A 13,497-nucleotide genomic window follows, 5' to 3' on the forward strand; every position below is an offset into this window, starting at 1 on the left:
AGCAACATTCATAATGGACTTAAGAAAATTGAAAATCAAGTTCACATGGGACAGCTAACTGCAACAGAAAAAAAAACCTAAAGATAAGTTATTCAGTCTGAGACTTGCTACTACAATCAATTAAGAAATCTTTTGCTTACAATTAAACTCTACAAACTTTTATGCCTCATTGTCACAATTTGTCTTCAGCTTTTCTGCATCAGTGAAATTTGCTGGATTAAACTTCTTGTTTATAATTTGTCTCCTGCTGTGTGTAGAGTGATGTGTTAATTGTGCCTTTATTCTAAGGATAACTACTGAGTAGGTGCAACTAATTGTGATGGCACATCACATGGAACTGGGGCATGTGTCTGTCAGGATCCAGCTGGATGCTTTTTCTTACTATACCTTATAAATAATGATATTTAATGAAGCTTTTTAACACTCATTCATAAGACTGGCCATTACATAGTAGCAGTGGTGAGAAGGCCCAAGGAACTGAAAGTAAGCAGCAATAAAACCCAAAATTAAAGCCCAGAGGTGGTAGTGTCATAGATAACCTGATGCTACTCCTGAAATGGTGGAAATGCCTCAAGAGAAGTTTGACAGTCATAAGCGATGGACTTCAAAGTCCATCTCATCACTGAGCCATGAAGACGATACACCTGCATAAAAGCTGCAAAATCATGAGGGGAAATACACAGCAGAGCATGCAGCAAGTGAATGGAAACGATCAACGATCAAAAAATTCTAAGTATTGACAGGGATGTGGAAAAAGTGGGAACTCAGAAAATTCACCAAGATCAATTCACTGAAAGAAACAAGATGCGGTCAGGGATCCTGTCAACTGGCACCCAACCCAGCCAGTTTTCTAAAGAGGGTCACAAATGCAAGAGAGACACCATATCACTGCTACAGGAGAGAAACTAAACACTGACCACAAGTCGGCAGAAGTCATGGCAGCACAGGACATACTAGCTGGGGTATATGACATGCCCATTCTAAGATTTTGACTCCCCTAAATTCACAGACACAAAAGATGCATTTTAGTATGCAGCTATCATGGTTAGTCACAGAAAGCCAAATGTTAAGTTGGATGTAAAGGCAGGTGTGCTGATTCTTTCAGAAGTAATGTAGAAGAAAATTCTTGAAGCGTCCTCCATTCAATGTTGGGACAGAAGCGGTGTTAAAAATCAGAGTGAAATCAAAATCAAGTGTTGCAATGTGCTATGATGGAAGAGAGAATACAGAAACCATTCCAAAGTCGAATGTCTTTTTGTTGAGTGGAGTTCTGTGTAACTTTCAATATTCTTTGCTGAGCAGACACTGGAGTCACTGAAGTCCTGTCTGTGCATCAGGAATCATAGTCTCTGAATCCCTAGAGAACCTCCATTACTTTCAAAATGGAAGCTACAAGTGTCAGATGAGAAGATGCCAAACTTCTAAGTGACAAACCATATTAGGGCATTCTGGGTCTTGGTTTGCTCTTTCAGGAGACAGACAGACAGACAGAGGGAATAAAAGAAAAGTAGAGACAGCTGTTGCTGTTTACTTATTTCATAGAACCTATGAAGGAAATACAGCAACTGCAACCACAGTGAGATAAATAAATTCCTTCCTATATGTATAAGGCAGGAACAGAACCCTATCTGATTTCAATCCCCAATGAAAGCAAGGGAAACTTCAGATAAGGCTTTAACTACTGAACTGCACACAATATCGGAAATGTCTCAAATTCAGGAGTTAGAGATCATGAATGATGCAAGAAAAAATTCTTGTATGAACAGGAGGAGGCCATTCAGCCCCTTGAACATATTCCACCAGGTATTACAATCATGGCTGATCTGTGGTCGAACTCCATATACCTGTCTTTGGCTCATATCCCTTAATACCTTTGTTTAACATAATTTTAAATGTGAGATAGATAATGTTATTGACTGATCCAGCATCGACAGTCACTTCTGAATAGAGTTCCAAACATCATCTACCCTTTTTGTGTTGGAACATTTCTACTGAGCTGTTTATCTCTAATTCCCACAGCTCCAATGTAGATTTATGAACATTGAAGTTTTACACAAAGTAGAGGATGAAATGTCAGAGACGACTGAGAACTCTTTCTTTCTAATCACGCCATCACTATCAACCAAAAATTGACATACTTCGAAGAAGAAAAAGTGACATTGCAGAAATAGTCCATCAAGGGAAATTCAACCACTGCAAGCAGTCAGCACAAAGCTATCTCAGAAAGGGACGTGCTTTCGACCAAATTGGATCATGCCAGTTAGTTAATGTTCAGAAATCGATGAGCTGGATAATGGACAGCTGGAATGTGCAAATGTGTCTCACTAACGGGCCCTGCGTTCACTTGAGATTTTATACAAATAAATACGATATTATAATTAAAAAGCAATTTTGACAAAATTTAGGAGGCAGAGAGGTGACACTGAACTGAGTTTCAGAGCTTCAGTGCAACACAGGCTGCAGAATAACTCAGAACTACACATCTAAGGCACAACAGACAGCCTCAAATGTAGTAACATAAACTCTACATTTGGGCACAATGGAACACTGTAAAATGAGATTCGAATTAATGTGCCCTGACACAATTAGCTGTTATCCTCTTGCCCCACTTCAGCTGTACAGTATGTTATGAACTTAATGGTGGTGGCATGAGAAAGTGTGAGGAAACCCTACAATTTCCCAAAGGCCCAATATAATCCAAAAGCCTGTCCATAAGACAAGCAGCTGTTAAGTGTCACAGCTTCCCTCCCTGTCGGAGTACAAATCCTGTATCAAAGAACAGTTGGCCATTCAGAGGTATTGGACCACACAGGTGGCCAGAACAGAGTGCTGGATTTAGAAGATACAACCCACAGAAAGTGTTTCAAGGAACTTCATGCAGGCATGATCAAAAAAAATCCATCAGTTACACCCTTACCACAATGTGGTAAAAAGCATCTATTTAGATTTTATGAAGTCTGCAGTTTGTTAAAAGAGGTTTCTTATGAAGTTAACAAAGCCCTTCAAGGAGCAACTCATCTTGATATCTTTAATCTAGAAGTCTAATTCTATGACTTTATAATGCCAATCTTTTGTTCTAACTGAAATTGAACCCTGCTATTATTAGAGTTGTCACAAAATTATAGATTTTTAAAGTACGTAATGTTGCCCAATTTTCTTGAATTTCAGACCAAAGTTGATCTCAGAATGGACATTTCTCTACTGAACAAGAATTACTATTATATTTTATTCACTCGTGGGATGTAGGGGTCACTGGCTGGACCAGTGTTTATTGTCTTTCCTAGTTGCCCTTGAGAAGATGTTGGTGAGCTGCCTTCTTGAACTTAATCTCAGTGCTGTAGGTCCCTCAGGGAGAGAATCCCAGGCACCTGACACAGTGACAGTAGAAAAAATGATGATATATTTCCAAGTCAGGACAGTAAGTAGCTTGGAATGAAACTTGCAGGTGGTGGTGATCTCATGTACAGGGGAACCTCGATTATCTGAACGAGATGGGCAGGCATTATTTCGTTCGGATAATCGATTATTCCGTTAATCAATTAAATGCCTTTCCTCTGGGGCTATGAGTCTGCTCCCTGTTGAGGAGACTGCAGCAGGACACAGCGCGCAAAAACCCGCCCCCAAAACCTCATCTAACCTGCCTCCAAAGCCCATCCAATACCACCCCCACCTCTCCACCCCTGCCCCTTCTCCAGGGCAGCTGGATTGGACACCAACAAGAAGACTGCTGCTGCAGCAGTTGCCTTGTGGGTTAGGTTTGCAAATAGCATGTGCACGTGCACACACACACAATTTTTTACTGCAACTTTTCGAAATGTTCCGTGTTTGCCCTGTACAAGACAGTGTTGGAGAGATTATCTCTGGAACTCCAGGGAGAGAGAGCGAGAGAAAGAGAGCGAGAGAGCGAGAGAGCGAGAGAGAGAGAGAGCGAGAGAGCGAGAGAGAGAGCGGGAGGTCAGCCATTTGGAGACGGTGCCTGTTTAATCACTGGAAACAAAAGATGCGATCACTGTTGGAAACACATCTTTAATGTAATGTTGCATTTGAACATGACTTCTTCTGTGTCTAAATCATGAATGGTATTGCACAAATCATAAACAAATATCCCCATTTCTGACCTTACAATGGAAGGATTGATGAAACAGATGAAGACAGTTGGGACTAGGACTCTACCCTGTGCAGCTCATGCAGAGATGTCCTGGAGCTGAGATGACTATGTGCCAGGTATGACTTCAAGCAATGGAGAGCTTTCCATCTGGTACCCATTGATCCCAATTTTGCTATGGCTCCTTGATGCCATACTCAGTCTTGATGCAGCCTTGATTTATCAGAAATCATCTACACTCTAGCTACAGTTAAATAGTTATAAATTAACCGGCATTTAACTGACTAATTAAAACACTAATTCACTTATTAACATCCTCTTCCACACAGAGACAAATAGACAGGGTAAAATAGGTTATGTGCAGAGAGAAAAGTGGGGAAAGACAGTTCAGCTGTGTTTGTTCCAAGATCTACTGTGGGGACTATCTTTACAGCACTTCTACCGGCCAGCATATTGTTTCAATAGCTTTTCTCTGGATGTTTCCACTGATTGTATTTCTTACCAGAGTGGCTGGTTCACATATGTAAAAAAAAGTTTCTGACTTATCAGTTAAAACTCAGAGCTGATAACTATCTGGTTTTTTTCAGCTTTAAAGTTATTTTGAGTACAGAGAACAAAGAGATTGCTCCTGAATTGGCGAAGTACCAAACATTTCTCTCACATTAACTTGTTCCCAGCTCAATCTGTTCGGTTATCCAAGAACCGATCATTTCAGTTGTTGGCAGACAAAGGAACAGGCTGCTGTCATTGATAACTAGAGGCTGGGCTACAGACTAATCAACCTGCCTACAAAGCCTACATCCATACATCCACTCAGCTCCAAATCATTTGAAACCCATCCTTCAATAACTGCTTGTTCAAACAGTTGTTTACACAATGTTTTCATGGATTCCAGATTACTTGCTTTCAAAATATGCAGCCACCCTTTCAAAAGGTAGCTTTAAAACAACTTTCTCATTTTAGTCCACACTGTTTGTTTATTTTCTGCTTTGTTTAAAAAACACTAAGCCACAGTCCTTACATTTCAAATGGAGAACATCAACTTTTGTGGTCTCGCCACTGTGCTAAATGTCACGGTACGAATCCAATGTCCCAAAACTGGAACAGTGTGTTTTACAACAATTAGATGGTGCTATTTTCCAGGTCTATAGATTGTTAAAGGGCAAAGATGGCCTTCAGTAGAGTGATGTGCTCTTCCTGTTAGATGTGAGAGTTTAAGGAGAGTCTCCATGTTACTGATGATTATGTCTACAGGAAGCGTCTTTGATTGTGAATCCTATCAGATTACATGGATCAGTTGGAGCTGGCGTTAGAGGCAATAAAGAATTTACAAGAGCTGAGGGAGAAAAGCCACAGATACACAGTCAGGTAGATGGGTTAACTCCAGAAAAGATAGGAGGGGTAGGCAGGACTATCATGTGGCTATCCCTATCTCAAACAGATATCCTTATTGGAACATGTATGCGGTGATGGACTCTCAGGGGAATGTGGCACAAACAGCCAAGTTTCTGGACTGAGACTGATTCTAATGTAACAAGGGGTAAATCAGGTTCCAAGTAAGATTGTGATAGGGGACTCTCTAGTCAGAGGCACAAACAGACGTTTCTGCAGCTGTCCCCACCCCTCCCCCCATGGTGCCAGGATCAAGGATATCTCAGAGAGGGTGTAGAATGCTCTCAAAGGGGAAAGGGACCATCAGGAGGTCATCATACACATTGGAGATAATGACATAGGAAGGGAAACGTATGAGAGTCTGAAGAGAGAATACAGAAAGTTAGGCAAGAATTTAAAAATGATGTAATTGATGCTAGTAATATCTGTATTACTTCCAGTGCTACAAGCTATTGAGGGTAGGAATAGGAGGACAGAGCAGACAAATACGTGGCTGAGGTGGTGGTGAAGGGGAGAAGGATTCACATTTTTGGATCACTGGAAATTTTTCTGGGGTCAAAGTGACCTGTATAAGGAGGACATATTGCACCTGAATTGGAAGGGGACTAATATACCAGCAGGGAGATTTGCTCGAGCTGCTCTGGAGAAATTAAACTAGTAAGGTGGGGAACTAGGACCCAGAGAGATAGTGAGGAAAGAGATCAATCAGAGACTGATGCAGCTGGGGAAAGGAGCAAGTCAAACAGTCAGGGTAGGCATGAACAAAGCAAGAAACATGGTAGGCCTCATCTGCGAGAGGCAGATGAACTCCGGGCATGGTTAGGGACATGGGACTAGGCTATCATAGCAATTACAGAAACAAGGCTCAAGGATGGATAGGACTGGCAACTTAATGTTCCAGGATACAAATGCTACAGGAAGGATAGAAAGGGAGGCGAGAGAGGAGGGAGAATGGCATTTTTGATAAGGGATAGCATTACTGCTGTACTGAGGAAGGATATTCCTGGAAATACATCCAGGAAAGTTATTTGAGTTGAACTGAGAAATAAGAAAGGGATGATCACCTTATTGGGATTGTATTATAAACTCACATTAGCCAGCGGGAAATTGAGAAACAAATTTGGAAGGAGATCTCAGTTATCTCTAAAATTAATAGGGTGGTTATAGTTGGGGATTTTAACTTTCCAAACATAGACTGGGACTGTCATAGTGTTAAGAGTTTAGGTGGAGAGGAATTTGTTAAGTATGTACAAGAAAATTTTCTGATTCAGTTATGTGGATGTACCTACTAGAGAAGGTGCAAATCATTACCTACTGTTGGGAAATAAGGTATCAGTGGGGGAGCACTTTGGGGCCAACAACCATAATTCTATTAGTTTTAAAATAGTGATGGAAAAGGATAAATCAGGTCTAAAAGTTGAAGTTTGAAATTGCAGGAAAACCAATTTTGACGGTATGAGGCAAGAACTTTCAAAAGTTGATTGGGGGCAGATGTTTGCAGGTAAAGGGACAGCGGAAAAATGGGAAGCATTCAAAAATGAGATAATGCAAGTCCAGAGATGGTCTGTTCCTGTTCAGGTGAAAGGCAAGATTGGTAGGTTTAGGGAATATAGGATGACTAGAGAAATTGAGGTTTTGGTCAACAAAAACAAGGAAGCATATGTCAGATATAGACAGGATGGATCAAGTGAATCCGGAGAAGAGTATGAAGGCAGTAGGCGTATACTTAAGAGAGAAATTAGGAGGGCAAAAAGAGGACATGAGATGGCGAATACAGTTAAGGAGAATCCACATGGATTCCATAAATACATTAAGGACAAAAGGATAACTAGCGGGAGAATAAGGACTCTTCGAGATCAGCAAGGCAGCCTATGTGTGGAACCACAGGAGGTGGGAGAGATACTAAATGAGCATTTTGCATTAATGTTTACTTTGGAGAAGGACATGGAAGATGTAGAATGTGGGGAAATAGATGGTGACATCTTGAAAAATGTCCACATTACCAGGAGGAGATGCTAGATGTTTTAAAACACACAAAGGTGGATTAATCTCCAAGACCTGATCAGGTGGACCCTAGAGCTCTATGGGAAGCTAGGAAAGTGATTGTTGGGCCCCTTGCTAAGATATTTATACCATCAATAGATACAGATGAGGTTTTGGAAGACTGGAGGTTGGCTAATGTGGTGCCACTGTTTAAGAAAAGTGGTAAGGAAAAGCCTGAGAACTATAGACCGGTGAGCCTGACATCCATGAGGGCAAATTGTTTGAGGGAATCCTGAGGGACAGGATTTACATGTATTTGGGAAGGCAAGGACTGATTAGAGATAGTCAACATGGCTTTGCATGTGGAAAATCATGTCTCACAAACTTGATTGAGTTCTTTGAAGAAGTAACGAAGAGGATTGATGAGGACAGAGCGGTGAACATGATCTACATGGATTTCAGTAAGACGTTCAACAAGGTTCCTCAAGGTAGACTGGTTAGCAAGGTTAGATCACAAGGAATACAGAGACTGTTAGCACTGCTGTCTCACAGCGCCAGGGTCTCGGGTTCAATTCCAGCCTCGGGCAACTGACTGTGTGGAGTTGGTATATTCTCCCCGTGTCAGTGTGGGTTTCATCCGGGTGCTCCAGTTTTGTCCCATAGTGCAAAGATGTACAGGTTAGGTGGATTATCCATGCTAAAAATTGTCCATAGTGTTCAGGGATGTGTAGGTAAGGTGCATTAGTCAGGGGTAAATGTAGAGTAATAGGGTAGGGAAATGGGTCTGGGTGGGTTACTGTTCAGAGGGCTGGTGTGGACCCGTGGGGCCAAATGGTCTACTTCCATACTGTAGGGCCTCTATGATTCTGTGAACTAGCCATTTGGATACAGAACTGGCTCAAAGGTAGAAGACAGAGGGTGGTGGTGGAGGGTTGCCTTTCAGACTGGAGGCCTGTTACCAGTGGTGTGTCACAAGGATTAATGCTGAGTCCACTGCTTTTTGTCAATTTAGATAAATTATTTGGATGTGAACATAGGAGGCATAGTTAGTAAGTTTACAGATTACACCAAAATTGGAGGAGTCGTGGACAGCAAAAAATGTTACCTCAGAGTAGAAATGGCTCTTGATCAGATGGGTCAATGGGCTGAGGATTGGCAGATAGAGTTTAATTTAAATGAATGTGCTAAACTTCGGAAAAGCAAATCACAGCAGGATTTATGCACTGAATGATAAGGTCCTGGGGTGTGATGCTGAACAAAGAGACCTTAGAGCGCACGTACATAATTCCTTGAAAGAAGAGTTGCAAGTAGTTAGGATAGTGAAGTTGTTGTTTGGTATGCTTCCCTTTATTGGTCAAAGCACTGAGTATAGGAATTAGGAGGTCATGCTATGGCTGTACAGGACATTGGTTAGGCTACTTTTGGAATGTTGCATGCAATTCTGGTCTCCTTCCTATCAGGAGGATGTTGTGAAATTTGAAAGGATTCAGAAAAGATTTACAAGGTTTGGAGGGTTAGAGCTATCGGGAGAGGCTGAATAGGCTGGGGCTATTTTCCCTAGAGCTTTGGAGGCTGAGGTTGACCTGACAGAGTTTTATGAAATCATGAGGGGCATGGATAGGGTAAATAGACAATATCTTTTCCCTGGGGTAGGAGAGTCCAGAACTAGAGGGCATAGGTTTAGGGTGAGAGGGGAAAGATATAAAAGGGACCGAAGCAGCAACTTTTTCACACAGACGGTGGTGCGTGTATGGAATGAGCTGCCAGAGGAAGTGATGGAGGCTGGTACAATTACAACATTTAAACAGCATCTGGACAGGTACATGAATAGGAATGGTTTAGAGGGATATGGGCCAAGTGCTGGCAAATGGGATTAGATTAAGTTAGGATATCTGGTCAGCATGGGTGATTTGGACCAAAGGGTCTGTTAACGTGCTGTACAACTCTATGACCCTAAATACCTACCCTGCCCCAATATCATCTCTCATGCCTGATACCCACTACAGTTTACAAAATGCCATTCCCAGAAAACTCACCGCTCAGAAGATACCTGAAATGTTTGGTTGCACTTATGACATCTTTGAAAACTGTTCACCTGCACGAACATTGGCATTTTGAAGCTGTGCTGCTCAGACAGGGACAGAAGCTAAACATATCTGAGAAGAGGAAGATGGCACTGTAATTCTCTGACATTGACCTAGATATCTTGGAACATAGGATAGTCCAGAAGAGAAGAGTCCTATTCACAGAAGACCAGCAGAGGAAGCTGCACCAGCAGATCCTGCCAACCTGGTATGGGATTGTTACCCAAGTCAGTGGCATCCCCAGAGTAAAGAAGAACAGCCAACAAATCGTAAAGAAGGTCAAAAACCTTTTCCACTCAACCAGAGTGCGTGCGACACCCCTCTCTCTATCTCTGCTATTGCATCTATCTCCCAACAAAGCTCAAGCCTTGCCACTCTCACTATTGCATGCAACTCCTTCATTTACTCAATCTCATTCTACCAACTTCGGAAAGCAAAGTGAACATTCCACATTTTATGACCTTTCATTAGATCAAGTGCCATAAAAGTTCACAGACATGAGATGTTAACTTGGATTTTCTATCCCCAGATGCTGCCTGACCTGCTGAGCATCTTCTGACTAGCTATTCTTGATAATCAATTTGAAATTCCAGACTTTGGCTCTGTATTTGCATGGCGCATTATACTTCCCTATCAGATATTTGCTTTGACCATAATCTATCATGTTACTGTGAATTTTGTCCGAATTTGTTTATACATTTGACATCCCTGTGTTGTTATAAATAGTTGCCATTGAGATTAGCAGTCCATACAACATCACCTCTCACCTGAATCTAATCTAAGAAAATTAGCTTATTTTAACTTTACTGTTTTTCACATGAGGAACATTTGGTTTACATTCTTTCCTTGCCTGCAAATGTGTAAATTCTATACTCTAGCACATTATCTTTTCTACACCATATTCACAGTGGACATAATCTTCCCACATGATTTAACACAGTAATTGCATTTTATGATCTGTTTTGACAAGCATGAACTGATTGGACTCCTCCCATTGTGTGAAGTGACAGTTCTACATGACTAACATTGTATTGGTATTGTAACTGCGTTTGTTGTCTTCTCGTACTGTGAAAAAATCAATTGTTTTCTGTCAATCCGTGGTGTTTTCTCTTCATAATATAGCATTGACTTGATCGTTCATTATCCTGATTACAATTCTGTCCTCAACAATCCTGTCCATGGAGTGATCCACATTCAAGATGTGCCCATTTTGGAAATCTACTCAACATTGATCAATGCTTTCTTCTTAAGTGTGAAATTTAGTAATAAAAGATGTTTCTCATGTACAATGCTATGATGAATTATGACATTTTCTTCCAAATTTATCTAATATTACTTAAACGGTATTTATCATCTTTACCAGTGGCATCAAATACAATAAAATGCCATATGGTTTTATTCCTTAGATCTCCTCATGCAAAGTGGTTTCTGTTTATCTCCAAACTTCTTCATATTTTCTGCCCATCACAATAAGATCAAGACATTTCAAGTATTCATTTCTGAAAGCAGTATAGACATCTTGACCAACATTATTCAAGCCCTTTGAGATGGACCAGAATGCATGATGGTGGGCAAGAGTCAGGATTGGATAGGTGGGGAATCTAACATTCCCCCCACCCCATCCCATCCCATCCCACCCCCACCCCCCAAATATAATTTGTCCAGAGTGGAGATGGCCTGCCATCACAGGGGAACACTGCCCAGTGTGCCTGGGAGGTAGCCCAGTGGATGCTGGAGGTAGGGTGGAAGCAATGATCTCTCCATGGCTTACAATGGGTCACCATGGAAGCAGCTGTCTACACAACCATGGTGCAAACAATGGTGATCCCTCTCTCCAGTCGCCAAGCTTGCCTGCCTGGCAACAGTAACTACTCTGCCCTGCTTATTTTAGTGAGTGCCCACCATTTAAGGCATGCTCTCTCTGGTACCCTACTACTTGCTGAGGCCACAAACCCTCTGATTAAAACAGCAGCCGTTGGGGGTTGGCTGCCATTCTTGATGGGATGTCAGACCTGGCAACAAGCTCTTCAGTGGCTGCCAGCAGTATTACACTCCCTAAGAAATTGCTCTCTGTCAAATTGGAATCTCTCCCTCTTCTGACAGATACAGCATAACTTCCTCATTAATGGTAAAGTTCGGCCCATGTTCAACAGAATACAATTGGTATCTGCACCGAATTTGTCTCTGAGTTTTCAATCTGTACCAATTATGAACATGATTTTGCATATTCAAAAGAGTATTGAAAAACCAAACATTCGGTATACTATTAAATAGTAAATACTTATGCACTTAGCTGTCTGACGTTATAGCAATATGAGTGGTGAAAGGAAAGTGAGAAGTCACACGACACCAGGTTATAGTCTAACAGGTTTATTTGAAATCACAATCTTTCAGAGCTCTACTCCTTTGTCAAGTGAAGACTTTAAGAAACAATGCTAAGATGGATTATGTAGAAGGCAGGAGGCTGGAAAAATACAGCAGGCCAGGCAGCATCAGGAGGTGGAGAAGTCAATATTTCGGGTGTAACTGTTCTTCAGGACCTGCTAGTCCTGAAGAAGGGTTACACCTGAAACATTGACTTCTCCACCTCCTGATGCTGCCAGGCCTGCTGTGTTTTTCCAGCCTCCTGCCTGTCTACTTTGGATTCCAGCATCTACAGTTTTTTTTGTCTCTAAAATAGATTATCGCTGTTCATATCATTTGATCAGTCTCATAATGTCATGAACATGTCTCTTAAAGGCTAAGTGTGCACACTGGATCGTTTCAAGGTTTACTGATGTACTGACTGAGACACATGACAAAAGTTCAATGGCATAAGCTTCTAATTCCAAATAAACCTGTTGGACTATAATCTGGTGTCGTGTCACTTTTGACTTTGTCCACCCCAGTCCAACACCAGCACCTCAACAATGAGTCCTTTTCACCTCTGATGAGAAGAGCTATTATGGTTTTTCTTGATTAGATTACAGTGTGGAAACAGGCCCTTCAGCCCAACAAGTCCACACCGACCCTCCGAAGAGTAACCCACCCAGACCCATTCCCCTACCCTATATTTACCCCTAACTAACGCAGCTAACACTATGGGCAATTTAGCATGATCAATTCACTTGACCTGCACATCTTTGGAATGTGGGAGGAAACTGGAGTACCCAGAGGAAACCCACATAGACACGAGGAGAATCTGCAAACTCCTCACAGTCGCACAGGGCAGAAATCGAACCTGGCTCCCTGGTGCTGTGAAGCAATAGTGCTAACCACTGAGCCACCATGCTGCCCCACATTGCTGGTTAAAATCTAAAATTTCACATCAAATACCAAGGCTTATGAAGACTGGAACATTTTTTCTCCTGTATTGTTCTAGCTAACATCAAAATTTCAACTTTACTAACCAATACAATTGTAAATATATTGTAGTTTCAAACTAAGTGTAAAAGTACTCTATTTGTTGGAGACCCACACATCTAGAATTCGAGAACTTAATCCCTGATGCTATTGTTATGTCACTTAGTCAGTACATCAGTAAACCTTGAAAAGATCCAGTGTGTTCATTTATCCTTTAAGAGACATATTCATGGCAATATCTTTCTATGATATCATGTGACCAGCCACATACTCCATCTTAGCTATGATCTCTTGCAGCATAACACACTTCAAGGAACAATGTTGATTAACAGCTTAATGTTAGTCAGATACTGATGCACCTGTGAATGTAATGTTTATGTGTATTAATCAGCTGTAATGGATGGCTGTAAGATATTCAATACCATGTTATTCATATCCAGTTTTCTTGCACAAAGGATAACACTTATTCCAACCTAGCATATTCTATTCCTGCATGCTTAAACTCAACAGATTGTACCCAGCATTAGTGAAGTCAGGGACAATGTAACAAATGAGACATACTCTTGAACACAGAGACCATGACCATAAGAT

The 13,497-nt window shown here is 41.3% G+C and overlaps 1 protein-coding gene across 1 annotated transcript in view; it reads right to left on the reverse strand.

The window, feature by feature from the left end:
- csmd1a (CUB and Sushi multiple domains 1a) overlaps window positions 1-13,497 on the reverse strand; it is a 734,676-nt gene that overhangs the window by 659,072 nt on the left and 62,107 nt on the right. The window lies entirely within an intron of this gene.

The sequence above is a fragment of the Chiloscyllium plagiosum genome, unplaced genomic scaffold (assembly GCF_037043375.1).
Source record: "Chiloscyllium plagiosum isolate Xiang-an unplaced genomic scaffold, Cpla_swu_hap1 HiC_scaffold_30, whole genome shotgun sequence".
Lineage (NCBI taxonomy): Eukaryota > Metazoa > Chordata > Chondrichthyes > Orectolobiformes > Hemiscylliidae > Chiloscyllium > Chiloscyllium plagiosum.